The following is a 17,713-nucleotide window of genomic DNA, read 5'->3' on the forward strand; positions in this document are numbered from 1 at the left end:
GCCCTAATTGTAGTGGTGAACACTCTTCTTTAACTGCTATAGTCCATTGGACATAGAGACACTCACATGGATGTTAGGAATACAGTTTCAGAAAATTGGCTGCTAGACTGTCTACATTTTACTTCAGTGACTGCCTGAAATTCAAAATACTTCGCTGCCTGCAAAGTGCTTCAGGATATGTTGCAACAGCAAAAGATGGTACATAAATGCAATTCTTTGGTTCGTTCTTCAATGACTGTGAAGTATCTTGCCACATCCTGACACTTATGGTCTTCTGTTTCAACACTGAAAAACAATCTGCCAATCTGTATGTTAACAATTGAAATTCTCCAGTTCAGTAACTTGAACCCACTGGTTGATAGAAGGATCCCACCTGGGGTGCACAGGTATAGAGAACATCTGTGTGCCTCTGAGCTGTCAAGGATCACACTCTGCAGCTTAACAGGCTTTACACAATAGAAACTATGTATGAAAGGTAACTCGGACGATTTTAACCATGCCTCAGGAGAAAATGCTTAGAAGTTGATCAAAGATTTGTCTTCAATTCGGCAGCTATTTAATTTAGTACCTCTGAGATCAACAGTTTGCAAAGGCAGTAGGATTGCTGACGTGCAAAAGATTAGGAATAAAGATGCATGTAAGAGCACTTGGAAAAACAGATGAGAGGACAGCTGAGACACAGGGCAGGACGCAACATGGAACCTGTAGGGCAGCAGACAGAGAAAGAAATGTGTGTGTTTGGAGGTAAAAATAGACAGACTGTTCTGTTCACTCAGTTGTAACTCGCCCCCAGGATGGAATGGAGATCGATTTACCTGATCAAATTTCATTTAAGGCTCCCAGGCAAAATGCAGATTGTGTAAGGTGGAATGATCCAAGACAGTTTATGTGTAGCTGCATTATCTGTGTTTCATTCGGTGGATTCAGTACAATCAGAAGCAACCAAATGTGATTATATTTTTGCAACCATCAGCACAATGCAGGATTTCACAGCAAACTGAACTAGACCAGTGGGGAGTAATTTGATGAAGAAGAAGTCTGGGACACTTTGGACATTTTTAAGTTGCCAATCGGGAAGGATAAGGTGTCAACCTGGGTCACACAGCAACACCTTCAGCTCCATGACAGAACATTGTGCAATATTCCCTCTGGTGCAAAGCCACTCAAGAGATCACTAGACTCTACACACAAACCAAATGGCAGGCAGACACACTGGCTTACAGTTCCAGAAGTTGCTGCCAGGCACGGAGCTTGGAGCTCTGTGCAGCAGCAGGAATAGGGAGAGAAAACATAGATGCTGTGTATTAATCAAGTCCTGTTCCAAAAACTGAAGTAAACTTCCAGGCTGAGATGTAGGTGAAGTCCTGATCGAGGGAGTAGATGGGTATGGAGAAGGTCAAGGAGGTTTCTCCCTCTTATTGGTTCCCTCATCACCCCCACTCGATACCCTGCAGAACCTAGGGAGCTTGATCAGTAATGATACTACTGAGCCACTCTTGGTGATAGACATTGAAGTCTCCCACCCAGAGTACATTATTTAGCCTTGCCACCCTCAGTACTCTTACAAGTGAGATTCAACACAAAGCAGCATTGATTTATCAGCTGAAGGACAACAGTAAGTGGTAATCAGCACGAGGTTTCCTAACCCATATTTGACCTCATGCCATGAGATTTCATGGAGTCCTGAATAATGGTGACTGGGACAATTCCACCCACCACCCCCCCCCACCCCGCCCCGCCAACATTGTATGCGACTATACTTCCAGCTCTACACCGCTGACAGAAGAGTCTGGGACATTATAAGATATGACATTCTGAGTCTGATTATATCAAGTCAGCTGTACAGAAAATTTCCCAACTTTGGCACTAATCTCCAGAAAGTTGTAGGCAGGCTTTATAGAATTGATTCGGCTGGTTATGTTTTTGCCATGTTCAAAGTTAATTTGATACGGGCTGTATGTCTGGCTTTATTCTTATTAAACTCCCTGGAGTGGTTTGAGTGGCTGGATCATTTCACAAGGCAGATAAGTATCAACTAAAGGGCTATGGGCCCCATGTCTCATGTAGGTCAGATTAGTCATTTTTCTTACCTGATGAATATGAATGATCAAGATGGGTTTTTGATGACAATTTGGTAATTTCAGGGTTACAAGGCTGCTGCTAAACTTTTAATTCGAGATTCATTTAACTAATGGAATCTAAATTCCTCAGTGGCCCGGGTGGGTTATGAAACCATAGGCTGAATTTTATGTTCCAATGGTGGGAGAGGCATCTGTAAAATCCAGCAAGTGAATTTGTCACGACCTGCCATTCACCCCTGACTGCTTGCGATTTGATGAGGATGAGCCTCATCATCTCCTGGAGGTATTTACCCAAGCAGGGGAAGGTCATGCCCTGTGGGCAGCCTTACCTCCTTGGGCTGGTATCAAGCTAGGGGAGGTGATCTCCTTTACTGTTCGTCTAACCCACTTGCTGAAATTGTTATACCCTGGATTTAATTAGATTTCTCTGAATGGACATCTCAAATTTCAAATCTAAATATTGATCTTGGTCTTTGTGCACTTTCTTTGCAGCCGTAACTTTGTATTCCTGTGATCTTTGTATATCACGATCTGCCTGTACTGCATACAAATCAACACTTTTCACTGTACCTAGGTACATGTAACAATAATAAATCAAATCAAATCAAATCAGCACTGTGAGCCTGTCTTGTAGTATGCAATGGGGAATCATCCTCACCTAGAGACGACCTGTCTGGAGTGCCCCAGGGAACTGTGCTGGGGACCTTTACTTTTCTGGACATAAGTAAATGACCTGCCCAAGAAGTTGAAAAAATAGTCGAATAAAAGCAAAATACTGTGTATTCTGGAAATCACCCAATTTTGAAATACAGAGAACGAACTCAGAGAAACTCAGCAGCATCTGTGGAATGAGAAACCGAGTTAATGTTTCCAGTCTGGAATGAATTTAAAGTAGAAGGTTGAAATTTTCCATTTTGTTGCCTAAGTGTGTGTCCAGTGGTGACAGTCATCTTCCCCTCCGATACAGCTCACTGGATCAAGCTCTAATGTTGTGTTGACCAGTGAACTTCTCAGTGGATTACACTCCTTGGTGTTCATTCCTGTACAACTCCAGAAGCTGCTAGCCCATCGGAGGTTGGCAGTTTCTGGGTTGCAGAAATTTTCACTGGAAGTTTAAGCTTAGATGGCGAGAAGGCAGGATTTTTCCTTTTAGGTCTTATGGGTTTGATGTCATGGGGAGAAGGAGGGCAAGGGATCTGGAGGCAAATGCAGTGAGAAGTTCATCCCTTAACATGCAATGCCTGTCCCCAGTTGTCCCTCATCTGGGAAGAACAGTGACACACTCCCAACCCAGGCTTCCAGTTGGGAAAGCAGTCAGTCTTTCATGCAGGTAATCAGGCCTATGGCAAGTTGAACCCCCTATGTGGCAGCAAATTGAACACTGAAACACCTTAACTGCAAGCGAGCTGACCTGTCCAGCTTTTAATTACTGAGCTGGCAAGAAGGGGCAAAGTTACTCTCCACATCCATCTTGCTCAGTTATTTGGCCTTCTCGTTATCTCCTTCACTACTTCCAGCAAGGGGAAAATTGCACCCCAGGGATTTTAGTCTGATAAATTGACCTTGATCTTCTGCAACTAGAAACCCAAGGGATGAGATGCACAAAGCCAGTCTCAGTGGGGTTTTCATACACACTTTCCATTGCAATGGGTTGTTTGTTTCAAATTTTTGTCGGTTTACTTTGCCTCATATTGAACACCATATTTGTCTGATAGTAAAATCGAGAAGGTGTCAGAAACAGAAAGCAGAGCCAGTAGCTGATGAAATCATGTGAGGCTGGTTGTAGTTGGACCTGCAAGGTTTATCACGTAAAGCAACTGTTTGCATTACATCTGTTTCACAGTATGCTGGGAGCCTCAAGAATAAAGTTTAAATCTTCGCACTACATCTTGGCCAAGAGATTGAAGAGTCAGGTGAATTTTTTTTCTCCTGATATGTCTCAAGTTCAAATCAATTCCTCACTTCATGCCAACTGACTTGTTGTTGGAGGACATCAGATAACCAAACAGGATATTACTGTAGTGGCACGGTGGCTCAGTGGTTAAAACTGCTGCCTCACAGCACCAGGGACCTGGATTCAATTCCATCCTCAGGCAACTGTCTGTGTGGAGTTTGTGTGTTCTCGGTATCTGGGTAGGTTTCTTTCAGGTGCTCCTGTTTCCTCCCACAGACCAAATATCTGCAGGTTAGGTGGATTGTCCAAGCTAAAACTGTCCATAGTGTCCAGGGATGTGCAGGCTAGGTGGGTTAGCCACGTGAAATGCAGGGCAGTTTGGCAGGGGTGAGGAGGTGGGGGCTTGTGGGTAGGTCTGGGTGTGAAGCTCTTCAGAGGGTCGGTGTGGACTGAATGGACTGCTTCCATGCTGTAGGGATTCTATTAATATCATTTCAGTGTGTTTTGACAGATATAAGGAAACGCTTACTAGCAGAGATGACTCTTAAATCTGCAGAATAAAACCAACACAGCTTTTTCCTTTTGTTAAAGGCCCATTTCACATTTATTCTCAGATTTATTTCCTATGCTCCCTAAGGCAATGTTAAGACTGGACCACACAGTTCACAGATGCCCATGGCTCTCTGCATCCTCATTGAAATGGGTACATGCAGGCATACCGTAAGTGCCAGTGAGCTATTTGCTCCTCAAGAGGATGGGCGACTTGCCTTTATGCAGCACTTTTAACACGGTTTATTTATCCCAAACGATACCGCAGCAGCAGTCAGACAAAAAAATTGACACAGAACAAATAATTGATCAAGAAAGTGGACATTGAGGGCATCTTAAAAGAAGAGAAAGAAGTGGAGAGGTGCAGAGGTTTAATCAGTTAATCTGATAGTTTATGGTTGAGGCAACTGAAGGCATGGTGCCAATAGTGAAGCAAACAATTTGAGGTTTCAGAAGAGGCTGTGACAGTGAGACACAGCCAGCAGAGGGTTATGATAGAGCAGGAAGTAGCTACAATGGTTGAAGTTGGGATGTTGACGGAGAGACCATGGAGTAATTTGAATAGAAGGATGGACATTCTTCACCCTCAATAAACTTCAACTCACCCCAAAGCACCACTTCCCATATTCTGTGTCACTTCTGGACATTGGCCATGTAGCTACCAGTGGCCTAACATCTCAAATTTAAAATGTTCATCTTTGGACTTTAATCTCTTCATGGTCTTTGCCCCTTGCTTAACTCTGTACCTTATTCCTGTCCTACAACCCTCTGAGAATTTTGTATTGACTCCCGACATCTGTGCATCACCGTATGTCATCAGCTGTCTAACACTAACCACCATTTATAAATCTCTCCCCTAATCAGTTCCATCTCTTCCTTATTATCCACCTCTTTGAGTTGAATTTTGATCATACCCCCAATATCTCTTAGCTCTGCATTTATATTTTTTGAATGGCAATGGGCTTAGGTAAATAAAGGTCGTTGATGCAATCAACATGAGTACTTTCTCATGAATACATTCCCACACATTCCCCTCTCTACTGACCACTAAAACAACAGAATCCAAATTTGAGTCAATGCCTTAATGAAATGAGTGGAATATATTGGTGGGCAAATAAGTAGAACCATCTCACTCTTTGCAACCAGGGTACGGAGTGGGGACTTATTATCTTTGAATTTACAAAATTGGTAAGCTGAGCAACAATGTGGTTTCCAGACCCACCAAATTTAACCAGGAGATTAGAGCGGAAAATCCATTTGAAAGATTACATCCCTGGTGTTTTCCAACTATTGTATGTTTCCATTTTGATCTTAAAATCAAGCTTTCCTTTGGACTGAGGGGCATTAACAGAAACATTTTAAATGTTACTTCTATGTTCACTAAAAAGAGCTAACAACTGTAAACCAACATAGCGAATGGTTTTGTGTTTTTTTCAAGTAAATTTCAGTTATTTTAAATCAGGATACCCACAGGAGGTGGTAAACTAGAAGTGCCTATTATAATAAACTCATTTTGGTTCCATGAATAAAAGTGCACCAGGATATCACTCTTGGCTGGAATTAAGGAATATTTTATATGCAGTTTTTCTAAAATGCTGCTCAATTTTGATGGTTTGTCCAAGTTTTCCATTCATCGATGCACAAATGAGTTTGAACAGAAACATGAAAGTGAAAAGCACATCACAAACTAGCAGAATTTGCATCTGGATCACCAAAACAGAAACTCGAAGGTTCTGTATTTTAATCAGCTAAATCAATGCCATTTAAGCTGCAAAGCAGGAGATGTAATTCATTGTAGGGAACCCGGGCCATTTGAGTTATTTACTGTCAGTTCACATTTGCAATTACCGAGAAGAGAAACAGAAAGGGGATTTGCGAGTTTTACATTAATAATGAAATGCAGCATGACTTTTGGATTCTTTTGCTGAAATCTGTAAATGTCCTTGAATTATTTAAGATACATCTGGATCTCCTGTGGTATGTTGGAATATAAGCAGTTTTATAATGTAGATGCATTAAGTCCTGATAGAAACCAAGCCTTTAACTCCAAGCACTCTCTTGTTGTTGTTTCCCTCTCTTCCTTGACCCTAATTCAACCAGGCTTCTTTCTCTCTCCCTAAAATGGACAGCATATCTCTTCTCCCCTTTCTTACATACTAAAATTTGTGTTATATATGACTTTTTTTCATAAATTGATTCAGGGCAGTCCATAAAGGACTAATCAACCAGAATGAATGTGAAGTCAAAGAAGGAGATGTTAGGAGGATGACTAAAGCTTGGCCAAAGGGGTAAGTTTTAAGTATGGAGAGAGGTGAAGAATGGAAGGATTTGAAAACGGAATACTGGAGTATTGGGGAGCTTGGTGGCTGACGACAGAACCATCGACGGTAGAGCAAAGAATCAGGAGGCACATGAGTTTGAAGTCAAAGGGTGTGGAAGGTTTGTAAAGTTGGAGCAGTTAACGGATTGAGAGGGACAAAACTGCAGAAGATTTTAAGTACAGGTTGTTATGTCTTCCCAGTACCGCAACAGGGTCAATTTCTCTCCTCTCTCCTTTATTTTTGCTTCACTTAAACCACCAGGACCGAGACTTTATCAATGCGATGTGGAGCTGGAGGAGCACAGCAGATCAGGCAGCATCAGAGCAGCAGGAAAGTCGGACTCATCAAGGTCCTGATGAAGGGTGTAAACCCAAAACGTTCACTTTCTTGCTCTTCTGATGCTGCCTGGATTGCTGTGTTCTTCCAGCTCCACACTGTATTGGCTCTGACTCCAGCATCTGCAGTTCTTGCTATCCAGGAGCAAGACTTTCAAAGGGATTTGAAAGTGATAGTAGATTTGTCACTTTAAATTTCACTGTCAGACAACACATTGGTTTATAGAGTCAGAACAACGGCATAACAGTCTACTGAGATGGCACCATGTACTTTAAACTGTACTGCTCAGACTGCACTTGGAAAACATTGTACTCACTTTAGATCACACTTAAAAATGACTGCAAGAACAATAAAACTATCCCAAGGGTATAGTGAGAGAGTTATGAGACAAGAATGGCAAACATTTAGACTCTAGTCTGAAGAGAAAGGTAGAGCTAGAGGGATGGGTATCATTAGGACATATAAAGTATAAAATGTTAAAGTTGTGATAAAGTAAAGCCAATAGCAGTTGGGAAGTCAATTTAAATCAGCGAGAAGTACTTTTAAAACTAATGTTAATAGGGCCTCCCTTTTACAATATTTTTCAATCATCTATGTAGGCCAGCAGAAACAGAAATATTCAATGCATTCAAAATTTAGTTAAATGCTGAGGTGAGAAAACAAATATTTGTGAGGAGAGCTTCAAGGCGTTAGGGGTAAGTTTCATACTAATATTAATTTAAAGGCAGATCTGGACACTCACCAGCTTTATAAATAGATTCTTAACAATCATTTATTCAGTCTCTTGCATTAAAATAAAGTGGTCAATCATTTAGACACATTCAGACTTATTCACAATGTGCACCACACAGAAACGCACATGCATACACACCTAACACCTCACATTTACAGAGAGAAGTGTGGCAGTGGGATGAAGTGTGGCTTTTGTGAACGAGAATGTACAGCCATCACATAAAATCAAAGGAACATCCATGGAGCAGCCCTGATTAGAGTGCACAGTACAAAGAGAGTAGCTGCACTCAATCTGCCCACGCAGGTTCTCTTACTGAGCCGGGATTAAGATAACAACACCCCAGAGTAAACATGACACAGAGCTTCAGCACTCCCTCTACCTCCATCAAAATGAATGGAGATTTGTAGCCTGGTTGAGCACAAGGAATCTGTGTGAAATGAGCGCATTTCTTTTTTTCTAATTTGTTTTTCTTACTGAATACACCCAGAAGTAGCTGGTGTTGTAATGCAATCAGTAACAAAAGATACCTCCCAAAACCATTTCTTTGTATATAAACATACCTCCATCTATACATACACTTCCCTTCTCTACATGTATAGACAGAGACAGGACACAGCAGCCAAAGACATTTCACTTTGTTCCCAGATATTGTTGTATTTTATTGTGCTGTTGTGGTTGTGCAAAAACCTCCCCATCTGTTGTGTTATAATAGGGGAAAATGTATAAAATTTCAGACAGAAATTCCAAATTAAAAATGAACACTTTCAGTCACTTTTATTCAGACTCTGTCTTCTGTTTCTTCGCCACCAATTTTCCCCTTCGTTGAAGGCATTGGCTTCCTTCTTGTGCAACCATTCTACAGCCTGTGTGTTGCCTCCGTGTCTGTCATTGACATATCTGTGAACTCAGATGATGAATGCCATCAAACACTTTGATTTTAAAGACAGTGCAACGGAGTTCAAGCTTGCCCTCACTTGGCATACATGCCCATCTGTTAAGTTGAGTTGTTGGATAGACATCACTGGATAGAAAACCCAGCCAATTCACTTTCTCGCTAACCTAGAAGACTTGAGGCTAATTGTAGCACCAACAAAGAGTTAATCCTTGTGTTTTCCCAGCATGTAGCATTCAGAGACTCATTCCATCTACCAGTTGGTGAAGGCAGATAGAAACAAAATACTGAGAATGCTGGAAATCTGAAATAGAAACAGAAGGTGCTAAACAAATTCAGTAGATCCAGCAGCATCTGTGGAGAGAGAAAGTTATTATTTCAAGTTCAAACAGTCATTGGACTCAAAACGTTAACTCTGTTTTTCTGTTCACATGTGCTACAGATGTCCATTGTGGCTCAGTGATTGAAATCTTAGACAGAATTTTCCAGGCCCCACCATAGTGGGTGGCATGGTGATTCAGTGGCTCGCACTGCTGCTCCACAGTGCCAGGGACAAAGCATGGGGTGACTGTATGAGTAGAGTTTGCACGTTCTACTGTGTCTGCATTGGTTTCCGCTGGTTGCTCTGGTTTGTTCCCATGGTCCAAAGATGTGCAGGTTGGCCGGATTGACCATGCTAAGTTGTCCATTGTGTGCAGGGATGTTTAGGCAAGGTGGAAAAGATATGGCAAATGCAGGGTTACAGGGATAGGGGAGTGGGTCTGGGTGCTTCAGAGGGGTCGGTGTGGACTTGGTGGGCTGAATGGCCTGATTCCACACTGTAGGCAAGAGGCTAAAGATCAGGTTCTCACGATTGAGATTAAACTCCAGCAATGAAGAATTCTCCCTCCAGGTGCAGTATGTCACCCATGGGTGGTGAAAATGTATTTACATTGTATCTCCTCATCGACAACTCACGGGAATTAATTCCACGGTCCCAATTAACTTACCCAATTGAAGAAATTCAAAACTTAAGAAAACCAACAGCAAAAAGCAGGCCGATATGTTTGCCCCCCTGAGATCCTTCTCGTGATAATGTAGTTTAGACACATACTGAATCACTAGGTGAAGCAAAACATGCAGTCTTCAAACCCAACTGGGACACACCAAACAGAGACAGCTAAACAGTATGGATCTGCTAAAGTGGAAAACAGCGAGTGGCACTGACTGATGGCATACAACTGTGAAAGCTGTGGAGAAAAGGAAGGATACTTCAGGGCACAGTGTGCTTCAGTCAGTCAGTCTGAGGAGGGTGAAGGTGTTAATGAACCACAAGGTGTTGGGGGCTACAGTCATTGTGGGTGACGGTGGGTGTTGGTGTGTTACATCCAGTCTGAGAGAGAGGAGGGTGTTGATGTGGGACAGTCAGTCTGAGGCAGGGAGGGCTGTTGGTGAGTACAGTCAGTCTGGGTGAGGGAGGGGTGTTGGTGAGTACAGACAGTCTGGGGGAGGGAGGGGTGTTGGTGAGTACAGACAGTCTGGGGGAGGGAGGGGTGTTGGTGACTACAGACAGTCTGGGGGAGGGAGGGGTGTTGGTGAGTACAGACAGTCAGGGGGAGGGAAGGGTTTTTGAGAGTACAGTCAGTCTCAGGGAGGGAGGGGTGTTGGTGATTACAGTCAGTCTAGGGGAGGGAACGGTGTTTGAGAGTAGAGTTAGTCTGGGCCAGGGAGGAGTGTTGGTGAGTACAGATTGTCTGGGAGAGGGAGAGGTGTTGGTGAATACAGTCAGTCTGGGGGAGAAAGGGGTGTTGTTGTGAAACAGTCAGTCTGGGGGAGGGAAGGGTGTTGGTGTGGGACAGTCAGTCTGGTTGAGAGATTGGTGTTGTTGAGGGGCTGTCAGTTTGGTTGAGGTGTTGGTATTGGTGTTGGACAGTCAGTTTGGTTGATGGGTGGGTATTGGAGTGGGACAATCAGTTTGGATGAGGTGTAGGTATTGGTGTGGGATATTCAGTTTGGTTGAGGGGCAGGTTTTGATGCGATTGCACACACTGTTACCAACACACATCAGGGTCTTGGTGTAGGTTCTGGTAAAATGGTCACAGGCATTCGAGGGGGGTGCATTAATAAGCTTTTGTTGAATGTTTGGAATATCACATATGGGAAATTTACAGTGCTGCCGTTGTGTCTGTCTTGGGTGGAGGCGTCAACAAGGAACATGAGGGAAGAGGCGGTTTCTATCTGTGAGGAGATATCGTTCAGCGTAGGCAGTAGGATCTCAATAAAGGCGGCTCTGGGTGAAACTTGGGATCCTCAATGGTGACAATGACTGATGGTACGACCAGATGGTAAGGACGGAGAATCACACGGGCCAAGCTGGATGACAGACTGCTGAGGATAGAAGGGAATGGCAGGGAAATGGTACATTACACTGGTCACAGGGTGGAACTCAAATAGATCTCAGAATTTTCTCTCCTGAACTCATTCCCCGAACCACAATACATTCCATGAGAAGCTGCATCCCGTGTAACTTCTCAGAACACGCTCTTGCCAGCGCCATTCAATGCACACGAATGAGCATGCCAATCCTCAGAACTCTTAGAGGTGAATAACCTTACAGTGCAATACTCTAACAAAGCAGAAATGGACACTGTCAAAATGGGAGGAGAGAAATTTCATTTGGACTGGGGACTACAAAGATTAGTGCTGCAGATTTTGGCCATTGGTGTACTCTCCGATTAATTGGGGGCCCAGTGGATAGACAATCTGATGTTGCTGCCCACAGTTGTGACAATACCAGCACATTAACAGTACTCTGGAAGCACATTCCAACAAGCTCTATTTAACTGCATGATCATGGAAAAGCCAGATTCAGATTGTTCTGCTTCAAACTCCCTGATGGCAATCTGACGATTATATATGGGCAGGTGGACTGGCATGCTGGACTGAATGCACCGTGGGCACTGTGTACTGCCTCACCCTGTGCATTGAATGGTGCTGGCAAGAGCGTGTTCTGAGAAGTTACACAGGATGCAGCTTCTCATGGAATGTATTGTGGTTCGGGGAATGAGTTCAGGAGAGAACATTCTGAGGTGATGGACTCTACTAAACAAGATGGTGAAGGTTGGCAGTATGAAAGGCACCAAGAAAAATATGACTCTGCATGACATTCCTGTTTGTGCAGACCTCCTAAAAGCTATATCATGATGGCACAGACCAATCTCATCATTCTTCTGGTCAACTTGCTTCTCAGAACAACTTGTAAGCATTGACTCTTCCAATGGCAAAAATGATAGCAGGAAGTGGTAGACCAGAATGCAGAGGTGAAGAACGTGTGCAAGAAAGTAAAGTAGGCAACAAGCATGGCCTGATACCAAGTTTACAGGGCTCAGTGTAGCTATCTGTATGCAACAGTTGGTCAATATCAATGACCCAGAAAGTTGCCTCCTACATCTACCAATCACCGAATGAGAGCCTGTGTCCTCATTTACTCAGAGAATCCCATTTCAGGAGCCTTGAAGATGACTGCGACCGTTGATTGCTATTCCAGTAGACCATTTCGGGGGACCACTGGGACCATTTGTGGATGGTGCAGAGACATCCCACTCATAAAAGTACCTAAGAAACCATTGGTCCTTTGCTTGTGAAGGCTCAGCTATTTATTAACTTCCTCTTAGAGGCTGAGAGGCAGGCAGTCAGGGCTGAGGGATTTGCTGCCATTGTATCAACTCTGCAGCTGCAGGGTGCAATCAGCAAACAGCAATGCTGGTGAATGGGTAAAACATCCTCTCTAGTCGTGAACACACTCACCAGGTCAGGTAGGTCTGCGTATGTTATCCAGGGAAAAGATCTCACACTGCTTGCGCTTTGGAACTCTTTCAGGGACCTGCATCTTATAATCACCCTCTACTCATAGATATTTTCCAATCAAGCTGTACAGAGATGTCACTACACACCACTGAAGCAGGTGGGACCTGAACCCTGGTCCAGGGATAGAGACGCAGCCACCGCAGCGCAAGGGCTACCACACCCCCAAACCCTGTGCACTTTTTTCTTTATATCCACAAGTGTTCTTACATGATTAACGCTGGTTTTTCCCCATCATATCACGTGATGTATTTTTACATCTGTTGACGACCACCAGAAATCACTCATGATTTCCAATTGATTAATGTACATGCAAAGACTGTTAAGGACAATGCAGGTTATCCCCTTCAGTCAGTACCATCCTTAGCCCAACCACCTTCTGCTGCTTCATCAACAACACCGTAAGGTCAGAAGTGGGAATGTTAACTAATGACTACATGTTGTTCAGCACCATTCACGACTCCTCAGATACTGAAGCAGTTCATGTTCAAATGCACGAAGACCTGGACAATATCCAGGCTTGGGCTGATGAAGGACAAATAACAAGCACCACACAAATGCCAGCAATGACTCTCTCCAATCAGAGGGAATCAAATCACTGCCCCTTGATATTCAATGGCATCACCATCAATGAATTCTCCACTATCAATATCCTGGGAGTTACAACTGACCAGAAATTGAACTGGACTGCCTATACAATGATAATGGGAACTGCAGATGCTGAAGAATCCAAGATAATAAAATGTGAGGCTGGATGAACACAGCAGGCCCAGCAGCATCTCAGGAGCACAAAAGCTGACGTTTTGGGCCTAGACCCTTCATCAGAGAGGGGGATGGGGTGAGGGTTTTGGAATAAATAGGGAGAGAGGGGGAGGTGGACCGAAGATAGAGAGAAAAGAAGATAGGTGGAGAGGAGAGTATAGGTGGGGAGGTAGGGAGGGGATAGGTCAGTCCAGGGAAGACAGTCAGATCAAGGAGGTGGGATGAGGTTAGTAGGTAGGAGATGGAGGTGTGGCTTGGGGTGGGAGGAAGGGATGGGTGAGAAGAAGAACAGGTTAGGGAGGGAGAGACAGGCTGAACTGGTCTTGGGATGCAGTGGGTGGAGGGGAAGAGCTGGGCTGGTTGTGTGGTGCAGTGGGGGGAGGGGACAAACTGGACTGGTTTTGGGATGCGGTGGGGAAGGGGAGATTTTGAAGCTGGTGAAGTCCACATTGATACCATTGGGCTGCAGGGTTCCCAAGCGGAATATGAGTTGCTGTTCCTGCAACCTTCGGGTGGCATCATTGTGGCACTGCAGGAGGCCCATGGTGGACATGTCATCTAAAGAATGGGAGGGGGAGTAGAAATGGTTCGCGACTGGGAGGTTCAGTTGTTTATTGCGAACCGAGCGGAGGTGTTCTGCAAAGCGGTCCCCAAGCCTCCGCTTGGTTTCCCCTATGTAGAGGAAGCCACACCGGGTACAATGGATACCATACGTCACATTGGCAGATGTGCAGGTGAACCTCTGCTTAATATGGAAAGTCATCTTGGGGCCTGGGATAGGGGTGAGGGAGGAGGTGTGGGGGCAAGTGTAGCATTTCCTGCGGTTGCAGGGGAAGGTGCCAGGTGTGGTGGGGTTGGAGGGCAGTGTGGAGCGAACAAGGGAGTCACGGAGAGAGTGGTCTCTCCGGAAAGCAGACAAGGGTGGGGATGGAAAAATGTATTGGTGGTGGGGTCAGATTGTAGATGGCGGAAGTGTCGGAGGATGATGCGTTGTATCCGGAGGTTGGTGGGGTGGTGTGAGAGAATGAGGGGATCCTCTTTGGGCGGTTGTGGCGGTGGCGGGGTGTGAGGGATGTGTTGCGGGAAATGTGGGAGACGCGGTCAAGGGCATTCTCGACCACTGTGGGGGGAAAGTTGCAGTCCTTGAAGAACTTGGACATCTGGGATGTGCGGAGTGGAATCCCTCATCGTGGGAGCAGTTGCGGCGGAGGCGGAGGAATTGGGAATAGGGGATGGAATTTTTGCAGGAGGGTGGGTGGGAAGACATGTATTCTAGGTAGCTGTGGGAGTCGGTGGGCTTGAAATGGACATCAGTCACAAACTGGTTGCCCGAGATGGAGACTGAGAGGTTCAGGAAGGTGAGGGATGTGCTGGAGATGGTCCAGGTGAACTGAAGGTTGGGGTGGAAGGTGTTGGTGAAGTGGATGAACTGTTCGAGCTCCTCTGGGGAGCAAGAGGCGGCGCTGATACAGTCATCAATGTAACGGAGGAAGAGATGGGGTTTGGGGCCTGTGTAGGTGCGGAAGAGGGACTGTTCCACGTAACCTACAAAAAGGCAGGCATAGCTGGGGCCCATCCGGGTGCCCATGGCCACCCCCTTTGTCTGTAGGAAGTGGGAGGAATCGAAAGAGAAGTTGTTGAGGGTGAGGACGAGTTCGGCTAGGCGGATGAGGCTGTCGGTGGAGGGTGACTGGTCGGGCCTGCGGGACAGGAAGAAGCGGAGGGCCTTGAGGCCATCTGCATGCGGAATACAGGTGTATAGGGACTGGACGTCCATGGTGAAAATGAGGTGTTGGGGGCCAGGGAATTGGATGTTCTGGAGGAGGTGGAGCGCATGGGTGGTGTCACGGGTGTAGGTAGGGAGTTCCTGGACCAAAGGGGAGAAAATGGAGTCCAGATAGGTGGAGATGAGTTCGGTGGGGCAGGAACAGGCTGAGACAATGGGTCGACCAGGGCAGGCAGGTTTGTGGACCATACAATGTTGTGATGACAAGTGTAAGTCAGAGACTAGGAATCTTGCAGTGAGTAACTCACCTTCTGACTCCCCAGGACCTGTCCATCATCCACAATGCAGAGTCAGGAGTGCACCACACTTGCCTGGATAGGCACAATTCCAGTAACACTCAAGGACTTGACACCATCCAGGACAAAGCATCCAGCTTGATTGGCACCATATCTACAAGCATCCACTCCCTCCACCACTAACACTCAATAGTAGCAGCAGTGTGTTCAATCTACAAGGTGCACTGCAGAAATTCACCAAGGCTCTTTAGGCAGCACACTCTAAACTCCACAACCACTTCCATTGAAAAGGACTAGGGCAGCAGCTACATGGGAACACCAACACCTGCAAGTTCGCCTTCAAAACACTCACCATGCTGACTTGGAAATATATCATGTTCCTTCAGGATCATTGGGTCAAAGTCTTGGGGCTCCCTCCCTAATGGCATTGTACTGCCATCAAACTAACTGTAGCAGTTGAAGAAGGCGACTCACCATCATCTTCTCAAGGTCAACCACAGTGGGTAATAAATGCTGGCCCAACCAGTGACACTTATATCCCATGTGTGACCAGGAAGCAAATTAAAACATTCTTGAGTTCCTGTTACCAGTAATGTCAAAGAATTTACCATTCAAGTGACAGTTGTTTTCCAAAAACCAAAAGAACTGCAGATGCTGTAAATCAGAAACAAAAACAGAAGTTGCTGGAAAAGCTCAGCAGGTCTGGCAGCATCTGTGAAGTGAAATCTGAGTTAACGTTTCAGGTCCGGTGACTCTTCCTCAGGATTGGAAAGTTCTGAGGAAAGGTCGCCGGACCCAAGGTGTTATCTCTTGGATGAGGAACGTGAATGTATTGTAGGAAGTTTGCAGATGACACAAAAGTGGATGAGAAGACAAGTGGTGAGGATGTCGCAATGAATGTACAGAAGGATATAAACTGATTAAGTGAGTGGACAAAAACTTGGCAGATGGAATATAATGTGGGGAAATGTGAAGTTATGCACTTTGTCAGGAAGAATAGTTGGTTTTTTTTATAATGGAGAAAGGCTGAAGGAAGCCAAAACATAAAAGGTTAATTTTAGAGCTTGATTCCACCTGTTTTTATCCATCTACATACCCTGGTCCTGTTATGATGTAGGCTGCTTTTAGCACAGCCAACCCAGCCTCACCCACTCTCAGGTCCATTATCATAGAACATAGACTGCTTTCAGCACAGATTTTCCTATTCTCTCCTACTCTCAGCTCTCATTATCACTTGTTCAGCCTTCCTTCTGTCCTGGAGTACTAGAAATAATCCTATCATCTGCCTACCCCTTTCATATCTATCTCTCTCTCTCTGCTCCGTCTTCACCTATCTGCTAACCTCGCTACCCCCACCACTTTCTCCCCACAGATACTGCCAGACCTGCTGAGTTTTGCAATTTCCATCTTTGTCACAGCACAGAGGGATTTGGCAGCCCTTGTTCATAAATGTCAAAAAACTAGCATACCAGTTCAGCAGATAATAGGGAAAGCAAATGGAATGCTGGCTTTTACTTCAAAGGGAGTATAAAACTAGAGAAGTCTTGTTAAAACGTTACAAAACATTGCCTCGGCTTTTCTGAGTTGCTGAGCTTTTCCAGCAACTTCTGTTTGAGTTTACAAAGCATTAGTCAGACCACTGCCAGAATGGTTTTTGATCCCTTCTTAGGCAAAGATATATTGGCATTAGAGGCAATCCAGAGAAATTTCACTTGGCTAATCCCAGGTAGTTACAGACTGTTTAATGAGGACAGGTTGAGTCAGTTGTACCTGCGTTGACTGGAGTCCAGAAGAATGAGAGATGACCTTACCAAAACATATACAATTCATAGGAGACATGACAGGTTAGATGTAGAAAGGTTGTTTCCACTTGCTATGCCCAGAGGGAATAATTTCAGAAAAAGTGTTCACCCTCTTAAACCAGAGATGAGGAGAAATTTCTTCTCTCAGAAGGAAGTGAATTTATGGTTTTCTTTAGCACAGAAGACTGTAGAGGTAGGGTCATTAAGTATGTTCGAGGCTGGGATAGACAGACTTTTAATCAGTAAGGGAATCAATGATTATGGGGAAAAGGCTGAATTAATTTCAAAATGAATTTCTGCAGGGCACCTTGTAGGTCGTACATACCACTGTTAATGAGATCGTGGAGCGATTGGCTATTTTTGAATACGGAGCTTCTTGAGTGTTGTTGGAGCTACACACACCCCTGCACAGGAGGAGCAGTCCACATGTGCCTGACTTGTGTTTTGTAGCTCATAGCCAGGCTTTGGGGAGTCAGGA

The sequence above is a fragment of the Stegostoma tigrinum genome, chromosome 2 (genome assembly GCF_030684315.1).
Source record: "Stegostoma tigrinum isolate sSteTig4 chromosome 2, sSteTig4.hap1, whole genome shotgun sequence".
NCBI lineage: Eukaryota > Metazoa > Chordata > Chondrichthyes > Orectolobiformes > Stegostomatidae > Stegostoma > Stegostoma tigrinum.